Genomic DNA, 14,915 nt, shown 5'->3' on the forward strand with positions numbered 1-14,915 from the left:
AGCCAGTACAACATGTCACTTTTGAAATAAAACACATTAATTTACAGGATGACTATTTTATGATGAAGAGCAGCCTGTCTAAATGAGAGGAATTAAGGGCCAGTGGTCAGGTCCTCTGCATTATTGACACTACCCTTCTCAATAAACCACAATGGCTGAAACCACAGGTTAGCACTCACTTAAATAGCCATGTGTTGGTTAAGGACGACCCAAGCTGATCTGACCTCTGTCTGCACAATTTGCTCTCTGCAGAGCTACCCCCTAAAAGCTGCGCATCTCCCTCGACCATCACCTCAGTACCTTATGCACCATTAAGCAAGGCTGAAATTGAGCCTGGCCTCCAGTTGTGATCTTCATTCCGGGCAGCCTCTTCTATGAGAAGTGAAGCTTGAACGGCAGTAGTCGTTGGCATTCAGACCTGATAGCACTTTGCAGACCTGATTTTTAAATATTCCTGTCACCACCAGGTTTTTGGAACAGAAGCCAGCCCAACCGAACACGAGGAAGCAGACTTCCTGGACGAGCCCATTGGCAGCATGGGTCTTGCTGAAGCTGTCCTGATGGACAGAGCTGTATCCGGGTTACGAGGGTGTGTCCTTGGGTTGGTGCTTGAGTCATGGCTGCCTGAGTGTCACTTTATTGTGTTTATTGTCTAGAGAGAGAGTCTAGATCAGCAGTTACTCTCGCCATTCCACTGGAAGGGAGGGTAGAAAGGGGAGATGAATATTTTAAAGCTCGACAGTGTGTTCATCTGCACAGCTCTGGTTTTGACTGAAGTGGTTTGGACACAGCCTGAGAAATCCAGTAGCCAGCCCTTTAGTGTCCTGGTACACATCAATGTGAGCCTGAAAGAGGCTGGGTGGTGGTGTCAACTTCCCGTTTCACTTTTCACTCTCACCTGCTAGGTGTGCCCTCGATCAAAGTGGATCTCTCTTTTTTTCTTTCTGATGATGATGTCACGAATTTGTGAAACAGTCATGTAGGAAACAATTAAGGAGTGTGCACTCTAGGCCAGGAGTGGTACTAGAGGCTTCGTATATAGTGTTTCCATCCTGCAAGTTGATTGTGCGAGGAAGGGCTCCTGTTTCTATTTTTAGATGAGGAAACAGAGGTTCAGGCTTTGCCCAAAGCCACAGCAGTGGGGCCAGCATTTCAACAAAGGTCTCTTCGACTCTTAAGATTATGTTCCTTCCACTACACAACACTGCTTCCCCAGTGAAAACCCAAATATACAAAATATCTCTGACGCATTTAGTCTTTGTTTATAGGCCATTAATTTCTCAGCTGAAAGGCCAGGAACTCTAAAAATTACACTGTTATGAGCTACTGAAGATCAACTGAGTGTTCGTTTTTCTAAAGAAAGTCAATAGGAAATAGTATTCTTATATATAATATGAAAGCATTTGTGCTTTATGTAAAAGGTATATGAAATTATGCATACATACACACACATGTATCCAAGCATTCTTTAATATACCCATTGGGTCATATATAGGTTCTTCCTTGAATTCTTTATGTAACCTATCTTTCATGGTTTTATTTTTTTTAGCAAAAGCATCTTCTGATATTTAAAGGTGAGCTTTACCTTATGCAGAAAATCTCTGTAAAGTTTAATTATATTTAGTTTTCACGAGACATTGTGCTTTCCATGTGCCCTGGGAAATGCTCCCTTTTAGAAAACCTAGTGAAGTTCTTTTTGTTAGTGGCCACCCTTTGCAAGGGGAGGAGTTACAGCTTTTTTGTGTGTGTTTCCTCAGCTTAGGTCTGAGCACACTGATGTTCTTAAAGCATGGCACACTGATTTTTTTCCTTAGCCAAAGTACTAATTGATGGAGAAAAAAATTTTTATTTATATACATGAGAATGTGCTTCAACAGGCTTTTGGAGTGAGGAGCAGATAAACTTCAAAATGTATCATGGCCTGCAAGACAACATGTATAAATCTAATTTATTCTTTTTATTAAGAATTGCAAAATTTCCCGTAGTGTAGATACATGTTAATTTATTCATCCCTGTTGATGAATATGTATATTGTTTGCAGTGCTTTTTTTTCCTCTTTTTTCCTTTCATTGCAAACAATGCTGGAATAATTACAGATAATAGATCTATGTTTAGCATTTGCAGCCCCTTTTAGGCTGTATCTGTCTATCTTGGTGGGACCTAGACATTGTGCTAGCCTCATATGGCTCCTTCTTCTACTATCCTTTGAATCATATACTATGAATCTACTAGGAGCTGGGAAGCTAGATAAGAAGGCTAGAGTATATCCTTTCTAAGACAGGACCCAAAGATGCTGAGTGAGAACCTGCAAACACAGCACCTACATATAGATGCTGTGTATTATTTATGTCTACATCCTTTTAAATTCTCTGTTATTAGACCATTAACCCTGGGAAGACAAAGTTCATCTCAAATTCACTTTTGAATCTTTTATAACATCAAGCATGGATGTAAAAATTTATTCATTCAAGAAACATTTGAGTATGGCAGAAGTCAATACAACATGATAAATCAATTAACCTCCAATTAAAAATAAATTTAAAAAAGAAACATTTAAGTGCTGTGTTAACAATGAAGAGTCAAAGAGGAAGAAGATATGTTTTTTATCTTCAGTTATCACTCAGTAAGTCACCAAGAGAAGCAGGGTCTCCTTACTTGTTTTCTTTCCCCAGAGCTGTCTATTTTTTTCATTTTCTATTCAGTTCTAGAAAATCTGTGCCTGGGTTGGTAGTGCCTTTGGTTCTAAAAAGGCTTGTAAAATATTTCCTTTCTCAGTAAGTCCTCCAGATTTTTCTTCTTAATATTGATAATGATGATAAGGTGTTTTCATACTGACCTGTGTGACTTATATGTTAGGAGATGATGTCCTCCTTCATTAAAACTGTTTTGATCTGCTCGAGGGAATCTTCTAGAGAAGCATGTGCTGATATGCCCTGTTTACATATAAGCAGTAGGACCACTTTTACTATCTGTTCTCTTCCCATCATGGACCCTGTGCTTTGAAAGGTTTTGATTACCTAGCTGCATTTAATGATCACTTCCCAATATTTGTTAATCAGACAATGGGAGGCATATATTAGCAAACTAAGTAGTTGATATGGGTCCAGGCAGGAGATCTGGGTGAATCTGAGCTATTATGGCCAATGCAAATGCAACTTTTCTATCAGCATTTTGGAAATATTCCATCCAGTTTTGTAGAACTCATTAGAACCTGGGTTCCTGGATCAGGCCCTGCTGTTCTAGAGGAAGAGCCAGTTAACTGCAACCCACAGGTCATACCCAGCCCACCCTCTGCCCTGTAAGGAATAAAGTTTTATTGGCACACAGCCATGCCCATTTATTTATATATTGTCTACATAAGCTACCAGGGCAGAGTTGAATAGTTGCCACAGACACTCCAGGGCCTGCAAAGACTGAAATATTGGGGTGAGTGGAGGGATAAATTAGGATCTTGGGATTAAGATACACATACTATTCTATATCGGAGAAGGCGATGGCACCCCACTCTAGTACTCTTGCCTGGAAAATCCCATGGACGGAGGAGCCTGATAGGCTGCAGTCCATGGGGTCGCGAAGAGTCGGACACGACTGAGCGACTTCACTTTCACTTTTCACTTTCATGCATTGGAGAAGGAAATGGCAACCCACTGCAGTGTTCTTGCCTGGAGAATCCCAGTTAGGGAGGAGCCTGGTGGGCTGCTGTCTATGGGGTCGCACAGAGCCGGACACGACTGAAGCGACTGCAGCAGCAGCAGCAGCACTATTGTATATAAAATAGGTAGCCAACAAGGATCTACTGTATAACACAGAGGACTCTACTCAGTATTCTGTACTAACCTAGATAGGAAAAGAATCTGAAAAAGAATGGATAGATGTATAACTGAATCACTCTGCTGTACACCCGAAACTAACACAACATTGTAAGTCAACTGCATTCCAATAAAATTTAAAAAACTAAACCTTTGCTAAATTAGAAACAGCAACAACACGAAAATATTTATTGTCTGGCACTTGACAGAAAAGTTCTGCCATCTCTGGCCTGGTCTAAAGGAAGGCTACAGAGGAGGTATGGGAAGCCTCTTTGAAGCAGAGGGAGCTTAGGGTTGGGTAACAGGGCAACTGGGGGACCGCTGGAAATGTGTAGGATGCTTAAAGAAAAGGCATGGGGAGAATGCACTGCCCAGAGTCCGTGAGGAACCCCTTCATGAGGCAAAGGAGAAAGGTCTGGAAGGCCTGAGGCCAAGAGCTCCGGGCTGTAGTAGGTGAGCATCTCTGGGAGAGGCTGTTTGGGGACTGTCTTTAAACTCCTGCCTTCAGACCAGCGCAGAGCAAAGCAGAAACGCTGACAGAGTGAGACACTGGGCAGTTCTGCTTCTCCCTCCCAGAATGTTCTCCAGAGCCCCCCAGGGGGCTTCTGGGGAAGCAACCAGATAAACAGCAGCTCTTGCCAACAGTGCAGGCTTGTAAACTTTTTCTCCTTCCTTTTTATGCCTGCGGTGATAAACATATGCTTTGAAGCATGAGATTTGATTATCCTGTCTTAGTGCTTATAAATACAAATGTGATTAATGGTCATAAAAAGCAGGTTGACAGTGTAAGACTAATTCTCCACAAAGTAGCCCCGCTCGGCTCTCTGGAAACGCTCATTTCTCGCAGGGGCACATTGAGCAGAGTGGATGACGCAGGCCTGCCCCCGTCTTGCCCCCACCACAGCCCCTCCTCATGCTCCTGGGGTTCCCCTCAGATGCCCCCATCCTCTCCCTCTTCCTCCTCGATTGTTGAAATGGGTGGATTTTCCCCTAGAGAGCTACCTGAGGTAAGAACCCGAGCCTCTTTGTCACGCCATTAATAGTCCGGAACTCTGCAGAAAGGCATTTGGCTGCGTCCTCTGTTCCCCACTTGGGCCTGGCTGGCCGCCTGTACATGTTGGGGAACAACACAACCTAAATCCGGACAATTTGTATTTTAGTAGCGACGGGGATCTTCACGCTCTCCCTCTGTCATTTTGCATTAAAGACCTGCCACTAATAAAACTAATTAATAACTGCTGGCTCGGTGCGGAATAGTTGGACTTCTTAAACCTGGCAGGCTGCCACCGCTGCTTTTGAAAGAAGCACTTCATCTCTGTCATGGACAGGATGAATATTTCTCCACACTTCTAATTGGACAAAGTGCCTTTCAAACTCACTGGCATTTTGGAGAGAGCATAGAGGTAGCCTGTGTGCTCTCTAGATACGATCACCTCTCTCAGCTGCTGCTTCTGAGGTGAGGAGCCAGTTCCTGAGGGAAGCTGACACGGAGGGGCCTGGACTTTTCTTTAGTGACTCCTTCTGACATCACCTCTGACCACTCACCCCAGAGGGAGGAAGCTTGAAGGGCAAGCAGGTGACTCAAGCTCCTCAAACCTGATGGGTGAAGGAGGGGGTAGATCTTATGTTTGGGGAGCAGCACCATTTACTCGGGCTTCCCTTGTGGCTCAGCTGGTAAAAAATCCGCCTGCAATGCGAGAGACTTGGGTTTGATCCCTGGGTTGGGAAGATCCCCTAGAGAAAGGAAAGGCTACCCACTCCAGTATTCTGGCCTGGAGAATTCCATGGACTGTATAGTCCCTGGGGTCACAGAGAGTCAGACACAACTGAACGACTTTCACTTTTACTTTCACAGTTAACTCACAGGCGTGGAGGACCTTGTGGAAAATACTGATTTCTAGAACCCTCCCTAATCCTCTGAGTCCAAATCTGCAGAGGCCTTGCAAAAGCACTTCCATTTTTAACAAGCTTCCTGGCTGTTTCTGATACACACAGGAGCTGAGGACCACAGGTATAATCCCGGATGCTTTCATCTGCTGGTACAAGATGGTTTTTTGGTCATTTTCCACCCCAGCACATCTTTTTAAATGACCCAGGTAGGCAGAGCGCTGTGCTGGGAGATATGAGGGAGGGAGGAGATTACCATCTAGTCAGAGACACAACACATATGCATGTGAAAACTTCAGTGACAGGAGCTAAGCAATTACATGAAACAGAAAAATTGTACCCTGGAGACACTTCATAGATGTGCAGTTCTTCACTATGTCGGGGGGTGGGGCCAGCCACAGACAGAGCTTTAATGTGGAGTCCTGAGTGATTCCCTGTGTTTGTGTTTTCTCCAGGCTGAAGGTTAACCAGGCACTTTCGAGGTGGGCCGTGCAGGGTGTTTAGGAGCTTATTGCTGAGAGAAAGAGAGTGGGACATCCCAGGAAAGGCAAGTGGTAGCAGAGCAGGTCTCAGTCTGAGCCTTTCAAGGAGCTTGTAATGTAAGATACCAGAGGGAGGAGGCAAGTGCAGACCATCCTCTGGTGGGGCCACCAGAGCTGGGGGAGGAGCTGAGATTTTTGCTGTGCCTCAGTCTCACATTGGGTGGTCTGTAGAGAAACCAGTGAGGCCCCTGTCGCAGGCTGAGCAGGAGATAACAAAGGCCAGGATTTGAGCCCTGTCCCAGGATGGAGGGGTGTGTTTGTTTAGGTTATTGCAGTGTCTGATCAATAAGGTGAGGGTTTCACTTGGTGGTGGGGGTCAAGGGAGAGAGACACAGTGAAAACGGAAGGTTTCTAGCTTAGGGGACCAGTGAGATGGCCGAGCAGCTGGCCTAAATCTAGGAGCCCTCAGAAGGCACGAGTGAGGCGACAGAGGAAGCCCGTTCACTCTGTATACTGGGTTGGCTGAGATGAAGTTATTGATGAGGAAATTCTGGGCAGATTTATATACTTTTTCTTTATACTATGGTGACCCTGGCATCACTGGACACCCTTCGGGTCTGGTTGCCCAAATCCATTTCCTATCCCTCTTACTGAGCATGAAGACTCATGGGGCAATAAGAAAAGATTGGATCAACAGGTCTGGAGGCTAAGTATCAGTGAGCTGGCTGTAGAGGCTCAGCCAGATCAGAGTCAGCAGATCATCGTTCATGTCTCACACCCATGCTGATGCCTCCAACCTGCCAGCTTGCTGCAGTCATGGAAAAGACCCTTGGAATGTCTTTGCAGCCCTCGTCCCCTTGTTCTGGGTAACACCTGCATGGCCTGTGTGTCTGCCATTGCAGTAAATTCCTGGGCAAGAGTCAGGAAATGGGAATAGCAGTCACTCTTTGATTCAGCACGCATTTATTGTATCACTGACTACATACCAAGTATGGTCCCCAGAGTTGAGGGTACACAAGAAATAAAGCCAAGTGACTGCTCTCAAGAAGCTCCTGTTATGGTTGGGGAGATGGATCTGTAAATAGGTAATTAACAGATTGTTATGAGTACTGAAACAAAATTATGTACCAGGTACATAAGTGCCACAGAGGTGAAAGTGATTAATTCTGAGGAGGAAGGGGCTGAGGGGTGGCTAGAGGAGGCTTACTGGAGACAGTGATGCAAGGCACAAAGTTTGGGAGGATGACTCAACACGTTTCCTAACTGAGAAGGAGGTGAAAGGCAGTCTTGTCAAAGAGCAAAGGGGATTTTGAATAGCATTTGCTTTTTAAACATTTAGTGGGTGAGGGCAGTGTGCTGTATTAGATGCTGTGAAGCAAGAAGTGTGGTTTTAAATGCAGCTTGTGCATTTTAACTCGTGGGATGGGGAAGACTAGGCACAGTCATAAAATGGAGCAGAATGTGTGTCTCATCTCATCCAGGGGAAGCAGGTGCATTCACTCATTCATTCCTCTAGCCGGCTTCCTGAGCATTTACTTTGTGAAAAACACAGGACATGGGAATGCTCTTAGCAGTGATAAAGATTCTCTCTGCTCTTAAAACATCATCATTTTTTGAAGATATACAAATAACCCAGAATAAAGGAGAAGGAAGAACTTGCGCCACGTTCTTTCCAAACAGAGAGGGGAGAGTGATTGATTCTAAGAAGCGGTTGAGAGGAGGGACCGGAAAGTCATCAGCTATGTCTCCCACCCAGCCATGAGCCGCATTTTTTTTCTTTAACTTTTAATATTTGAAATAATGTTAGATTTGCAAAACTGTTACAAAGATAGTACAAAGAGCTCCTGCCCGCTCCTCAACCAAAGTTAGCAACCTCCACAGCATCCCCATGCTACAGTTACCAAAACTCAGAAATGAGCATTGGCATGATGCCACCATCTAAACGACAGACTTTATTTAGATTTCACCCGGCTTTCCACCAGTCCTTTTTCAGTTCCAAAATCTAATCCAGGATCCCACATTGCATTTTATTGTCTTGTCTCCTTATTCTCCTCCAGCAAGGACAGTTCCTTGGCTTTTCCTTGTTTTTCATAATGTTGACCCTCATGAAGAGCACTAGTCAGGTACTTTCTAGGATGACGAACCCCAGGTTGGGTGATCTGATGTTTCCTCATGGCTAAGTAGAGACTAGGGCTCTGGGGAAGCCTACAGTGGGGCAGTGCCCTTCCTGACACATCACAGGAACAGGATACCACTTTGCTCCATTTCAGGGAAAGTAGATCTTTGTCCTTTAGAGAAGATGAGGTCTATCATATTCTCCACTGTAAAGTCACTCTTTTCCCCGTTGAACAGTGGACACTTCGGGGAGACACTTTGAGGCTAGACAAACAGCCCGTCTTTCTAAACATCCAGACGTGTGGCAGCTCTTTCAGCCTTGGCTCGGGCTCCCTCTTGCTGCCTCCTCGTAGGATCAGTTCTGCTGCTTTGCAGTCATGGTCTGTCTTCCATCATCCTGCAGTCAGCTCGAGGGAATAAACACACATGCTATGGATGTTCCCAGGGTAGTGGTGGCAGGTGGAAAGCATTGCTTTTATTTATGTAGGGAGGAAATGGTGCTTGGGGCTAGCGATTTGTCCAAACATACATTTCCAAATGAGCATCTATACTTCTTTGCTTTGGTATGATGAAATAGTACTGTGTTGCAGGAAGGGCTGTGTTGAGGCCCTATTTCTGACAGTCCTTAGCTGTCAGAGTCCCTGATCCCAGGGTAAGGGTTCTCTGGGCCTCAGTTTCCCCAGAGTGGATGGGTTAGATTAGTCACTTTCTGTGATGACTTTCTGCTCTAGCACTCTGGGGTTCCATAGTGAGAGTTCCCCTGGGCTAAAACTCTTAACTCTAATGAGGAATAAAGAAAACGGATATGGAGAGGGTCCAATTGTTAGTTAACCTTGGAGTCTCAGATAATTGAGATATCCAATAAGGGTGGTTTGAAATCAGACTGATGAATGGGAAAGTGCTAATTTCAAAGTCCAGCACAAGGATACATATACAATTATATAAGGGTGGTTATGAGGATGAACAGGCTCTTTGTGTTTCAAGACCTTTACTCTCTGTAGCTTTTCATAAGATTAGGTGGCCATTAGTTACCCAATCTCAAGTTTCCACTTGAGTGCTACTGGTTTTGCCCTCACCTTTTGGAGGCATGAAGACATCTCCTCCATATTAGATTCTGGGCAGCATCTTCATTCTTACCATATGGCCACATTCTTAAACCATGGAAACAACCTACTTTACCCATTTCTTTGCCAGTGCTAACCGTAGGCATACCAGTTCTTTCTTTGCTGTACTAATGAAAATGTGTGTTCTTGTGTTCTTTGCTGATGAGTATGTCACTTAAAAGGTGGTGATGAAGTCTGGTTGATTTTAGAGCATGACTTTCCAGCCTTCTTTGATGTCATATAAACATTCAAATAGTTAGATTTCTCCCCTTCTCCAGTCCTTTCCTGTTAATTGACTGTTAGTCACTTTAGCACATCTTTTTGCCTTAGGAGTTTTTACCTTGGTTTGATTTATCTTTTGCAATACTTGCCTATGCCATTTGTAATTTGTCTCCTTTCAGAAGGGATGAAAAGTTATACTTTCTTCCAGGAGACACATTTTTAGGAGATGGCTTTCTTTCAGTGGGCTCCTCTTCATTCTCAAACATGGCAAGACTGAGTCACCATCACTAAGACACCCATGCTGGATTTCTAGTTGGCTAGAAACAAGTGGAATTTCGAGTAATAACTTCCTTATTATTCTTTGGCCTTGTACTTAATTCTGGTAGTTGTCTTATGAATCTGTAAGGTGACTAGGGTTTGTGTGGGTTTTTAAAGCATCTACAATGTTTTGGCACCAATAAGTACTGGTCGACAGTGCATGAGCTAAGGAGACAGTGAAAATGAGGAATTTCAATAATATGTGCTCCATGCTGCCAAAGACATATATACAAGGTACAGAGGTTAAGCAGAGGAATGAATTTTTAATTTGTTCTGGGAAAGAAGGCAAGGAAAACTTTTGGAGGAGGTATTGTCCAAAGTGGATTTTGCAAGATGAAGAAATTTCCAGGAATAAAAATTGGGAGAGGCACATGAACACTATGGAACCCAAAGAAGTTAACTAACTGGTCCACACAGATGACCCTGTGACCTTGTGGGATCTTAGGACTTGAACCATTCAGGGTGTTATGTAGTTTAATTAGTGTGTGTATGAAGTCCCCATAAACCCCTTTGGAAAGACATTGTCTCTGAATTAATAGATGATATTTTTTCCCCTGAAATGAAGAGCAGGTGGTGATAGGATAGATAAAGGAAATCCACTGATTATCAGAACCCATCCCCACCAATACCTGCCCTCCTTTCCTGTGTTTGCCTTTACCTGTCTTTGAGCCAACACTTCAGTTCAGTTCAGTCACTCAGTCGTGTCTGACTGTTTGCAACCCCATGAATCGCAGCACACCAGGCCTCCCTGTCCACCACCAACTCCCGGAGTTCACTCAGACTCACGTCCATCAAGTCAGTGATGCCATCCAGCCATCTCATCCTCGGTCGTCCCCTTCTCCTCCTGCCCCCAATCCCTCCCAGCATCAGAGTCTTTTCCAATGAGTCAGCTCTTCATATGAGGTGGCCAAAGTACTGGAGCTTCAGCTTTAGCATCATTCCTTCCAAAAGAAATCCCAGGGTTGATCTCCTTCAGAATGGACTGGTTGGATCTCCTTGCAGTCCAAGGGACTCTCTATTCTGTCTTTGTTTTGGCTCTACTCTTTTGTGTTCTTAGCATCTTAAAAAAAAAAAAATCATGTTGTAAGCAGGTGCAGAGGCCTAAACATGGTCATCCCAGAGTCTTTACTGGCCATATTCTTATTCTGAACTCTGGAGTCTCTTGCACATTGAAAAATATTCAGTGCCCTCTAATGAGTAAATTTGCCACACATTTGTGTATTGAGCATTTACTATAAGTCAAGAATTGTGCTACTGAATCACTGTCAAACTCGTTGGTTTCAGAATCCCTTTACACTCTTAAAAATTATTGAGGACCTTCAGGAACTTTTGTTTATGTAAATGCTGCTCGATATTTGCCATATTAGAACTGAAAATGGAGAAAATTTTAACAGAATATTTATTTAAAAAAATAAACCCATTGCATCCTACCATAAAAAACATTATAATAGAGAATAACTGTTTTCCAAAACAAAAACAGAAGAATGGCGTTCTTGTGTGTTTTTGTAAATAATCTCTTTTAAGTCTGGCTTAATAGAAGACAGCTGGATTGTCAGCTCTGCTTCTGCATTCAGTCTGTGGCCATACACATCATGTAGCCTGTGGAAAACTCTACTTCTGGTGACATGTATTATGATAAAAATAGTTGTGACCTCATAGGTTTCCTTGAAAGAGTCTTGGGGACCTACAGGGATCCAAGGACCACACCTGTGGGAACTGCTTTGCTAAATGATGCCCTTGTTCTCCCTAGAGGGGAGATGCTGAAACACTGGAGGTGTTTGAAAAGAATGAGAGGAAGCTAACTGCAGACTAGTGGTCTCCCATCTACCCTGTACTCCAAAAGGGAAGTCCACGGATGATTCACAAGACTGTTTCTCTGGGTTTAAGTCCACATAAGAAGAGACCTCCTGTATTTATGTTTTCTTCATGCCAAAGTACATGAATGAGGGATAGTCATGGAAAAACATTAAATAATGTGCCAGGTATATGAAAATGTTTCATTCCATCAAAAGCTGTTTCAAAAGTTGCATATATTCTAGGCAGTTAGCTACTCAAGGACAGTGCCACTTGTGTGATGTTTCTGCTTATCCGATGTCTCTTGGCAGTTTTCTGTTTGTCAGTTATATGTGGGGTTGTTTTCCATTTGAACTAATTCATAAATCATTTTTTTTCCCTGTCTGGTGGTGGTATGTTTATTGGTAAAAGGGGTTTCATAATTTGTAGTTTCTTCCTAGAGAGTATCTTTTATCTTTAGAAGTATTTTGGAGTGATGGTTTATTTTAGATGGATGGTTTAGAGTTAAATTAATCAAAATATCAAAAAGCTTTCCAATGTACTCTAAAAGCATTTGAATAGACACAGTACTATCAGTATTTTTCAACACTTGTGGAAGAAATGGGTATGAATATTCCAGATAAAAATTGATCTATTTATCTGTACTGTTCAACTCATATAATGGAATTTGATCACTTTTGGATTATATTCTGAAATATTTAGGGCAGAGTATTTAAAATGTTTTAAAAGTTAACTAGAGAGAAAAGATGAAAGACTTAATTTCCTTGGACCTGAATAATTCAAGTTAAAAGCTTCTGTATTCAATTTTCCTTGACTTCTGTTGGTTGGTTTGGGATTTTTCTTGGCCTAGGATTGAATATTTTGCGTCACTTTAGGAAAGTCAGGATGTATCTAGCTTTTGAAGTAAGAACCCAGATTTATAGTTGAATGGATTTAGAATCAAAGGATTTTGAAAAACACACATTAGGTCCATTGCTCTCTCTCTCTTTTAAAAATACCATTAACAGAGAATCAGAATATTCTAACACACTTTCCAGTGGAGCTCTTGGCAGTTTTTCTTGAGAATAAAGAAATGGAAGGAAATTTTTTTTCTCTCTCTCTTGCTCTTTCCTTCCTCTTTTTTTTTTTCTCACATTCTTCTTTCTTCCTACTTTCTGCTTTTAAAAAATTTCTTTATTCTTTTCTCCTCAGATTTGCAACATTCAGAGGCCCATTAAATTGTAAACAGTGATGTGATGGAAATTGAGCCCTGGTGCTGACAGCAGTGTTTTTCACATGGTTGTGAACATGTGTGCAACCACAAATTAGTCTTTGGTTTAATTATTTGTAGTAATAATGCAGTGATTTAAAAGTTCCCCTTGCAAAACAAAATCTGGAGTGTGCAGATCACACAAATTGCAAACATATTCAAAGAAGTAAAATGTTCTCTAGGGTAAAAAACCCAAGGCTATTAGTATTTTAAAAACAGATTTCTGGAGACACAAGTCCCCGCTTACCTGCTTTCCTAATTACATTTTCCACGAAGGCCTCTTTGTGCTCACCCGGATGCTCTAACCTTACCCCAGGGCAGCACTTCCTCTTCCATTCTGCTACAGGTAGCATTATTCATGGGTGCAGAAGTGTACTAGACTCAAACGTGAAAACTCCTCTGTCATTTCACTGCAGGCCTGTTATACACACTGAATGGCTGTGTGGGGATTAAATCTCTTTAGTGTCTTAACCTTCAACCACCAGCATTCATCTGAGGCCAACTCACCCTGGTCCTTTGTTGTTCACCATCCTCTTTCTCATATCTATGGGAAAAGGTCCTCCACAAACATGTGTAACACAGAGATCAAGACAAAGAAAGCAAAAACATTCATATCATAACTTGTGTCCCTCTTTTGATCATATGTGAATGTCCGCCAGAAGTTCAATAGCAACCATAATAGTGTAACCATTTTTTTTTTTTTTTTTTACCATACCATGCAGCATGTGGGATCTTAGTTTTCTGACCAGGAATTGAACCCATGGCCCAAGGAATCTTAACCACTGGGCTGCCAGAAGTCCCACGTTGACTATTTTTGTTAAGTGCTTATTGTGTGCCAGGCATCATGTTGGGCACTTCATATGTATTATCTCATTTGATTTTGAAATGCATAGCTTCTGTAGGGTAAGTACTATCTTTTTCCGATTTTACAGATGCAGAAATATCAGTTCATCCAATTTCATGCCACTCAGTAAGTAGACTTTTAAACATCAGTAAAAATATTTTATTTTCATAGACTGCTTTACTGACACTGCTAGCCATCAGATGTGCCAGGAAATGGAACCTCTCTGAAAACTAAATGAGATCAGGTGAGTTCAGGGTGGTGTAGTCATTAGACTCCATTTAGACCAGATTTTCATTTTGATTCATGTGAAACTAAATGATTTTGAATTATCCCTGACCCCATACTGGCAGGGTTCATTACTTCAGTAGCAGTGGGGTGGCTTGCAGAAGGCACACCCCATGATCGGACTGTCTACCAGTAACAGGCTATCTGAATGCACTGTGCCCCCTCCTTGCATTGGAGTGATGTGCGTCACCGAGGAAGGAGGAACTAAATCTTGTTGACCTGGGAATATGGTCAACACATGTGCTTGGGCTCAGTTGCTCAGTCATGCCCGACTCTTCATGACCCTATAGACTGTGGTCCGCCACACTCCTCAGTCCATGGGATTCTCCAAGCAAGAGTACTGGAGTGGGTTGCCATTTCTACTTCTGGGGGATTATCCCAACCCAGGGATCAAACCTGGGCCTCCTGCATTGCAGCTGGACTCCTTACCATCTGAGCCACTAGGGAAGCCCCCTTGTTAGCTCTATGACCTGCGCAAATGCCTAACTTCCATGGACCTCAGTTTCCCCATCTACAAAATGAGAAGGTGAGACTAGGGATGTCTAGAATCTCCCTGACCCTTCCATTATGTGAAACCTTGTGAGACTCAGTGCTGACGAGGTTCCAGGTCCCCTTGAATCCAGGGTTCTCAGCACTGAAGACACGGCTCTTGATGCATCTTTAGTTAGAAGTGTGCCTGAGCAGACTCAAACCTTTGCCTGAAGAGTCCTGTGCCCCTGGCTGGTGAGTTACCATGAGGAAGCTGTGTCCTTTGAAAGAGTGTTTTCTAGCCTGCATCCAGAGCCTTTTCTTCCACTAGTATTTTGA

The 14,915-nt window shown here is 43.0% G+C and overlaps 1 protein-coding gene across 2 annotated transcripts in view; it reads left to right on the forward strand.

Moving 5' to 3' along the window:
• RORA (RAR related orphan receptor A) overlaps nt 1-14,915 on the forward strand; it is an 807,747-nt gene that overhangs the window by 40,190 nt on the left and 752,642 nt on the right. Inside the window, exon 1 of one of the 2 annotated variants that reach the window (XM_027971773.3) lies at nt 1-14,915. This exon is cut by the window's left edge and continues 40,190 nt beyond it; it is cut by the window's right edge and continues 368,184 nt beyond it. The exons of the other annotated variant lie outside the window; for it this stretch is intronic. The gene's annotated coding sequence lies outside the window, so the exon portion shown is untranslated. 2 annotated transcript variants of the gene reach the window in all.

Source organism: Ovis aries, chromosome 7, assembly GCF_016772045.2.
Source record: "Ovis aries strain OAR_USU_Benz2616 breed Rambouillet chromosome 7, ARS-UI_Ramb_v3.0, whole genome shotgun sequence".
NCBI classification, from domain to species: Eukaryota; Metazoa; Chordata; class Mammalia; order Artiodactyla; family Bovidae; genus Ovis; species Ovis aries.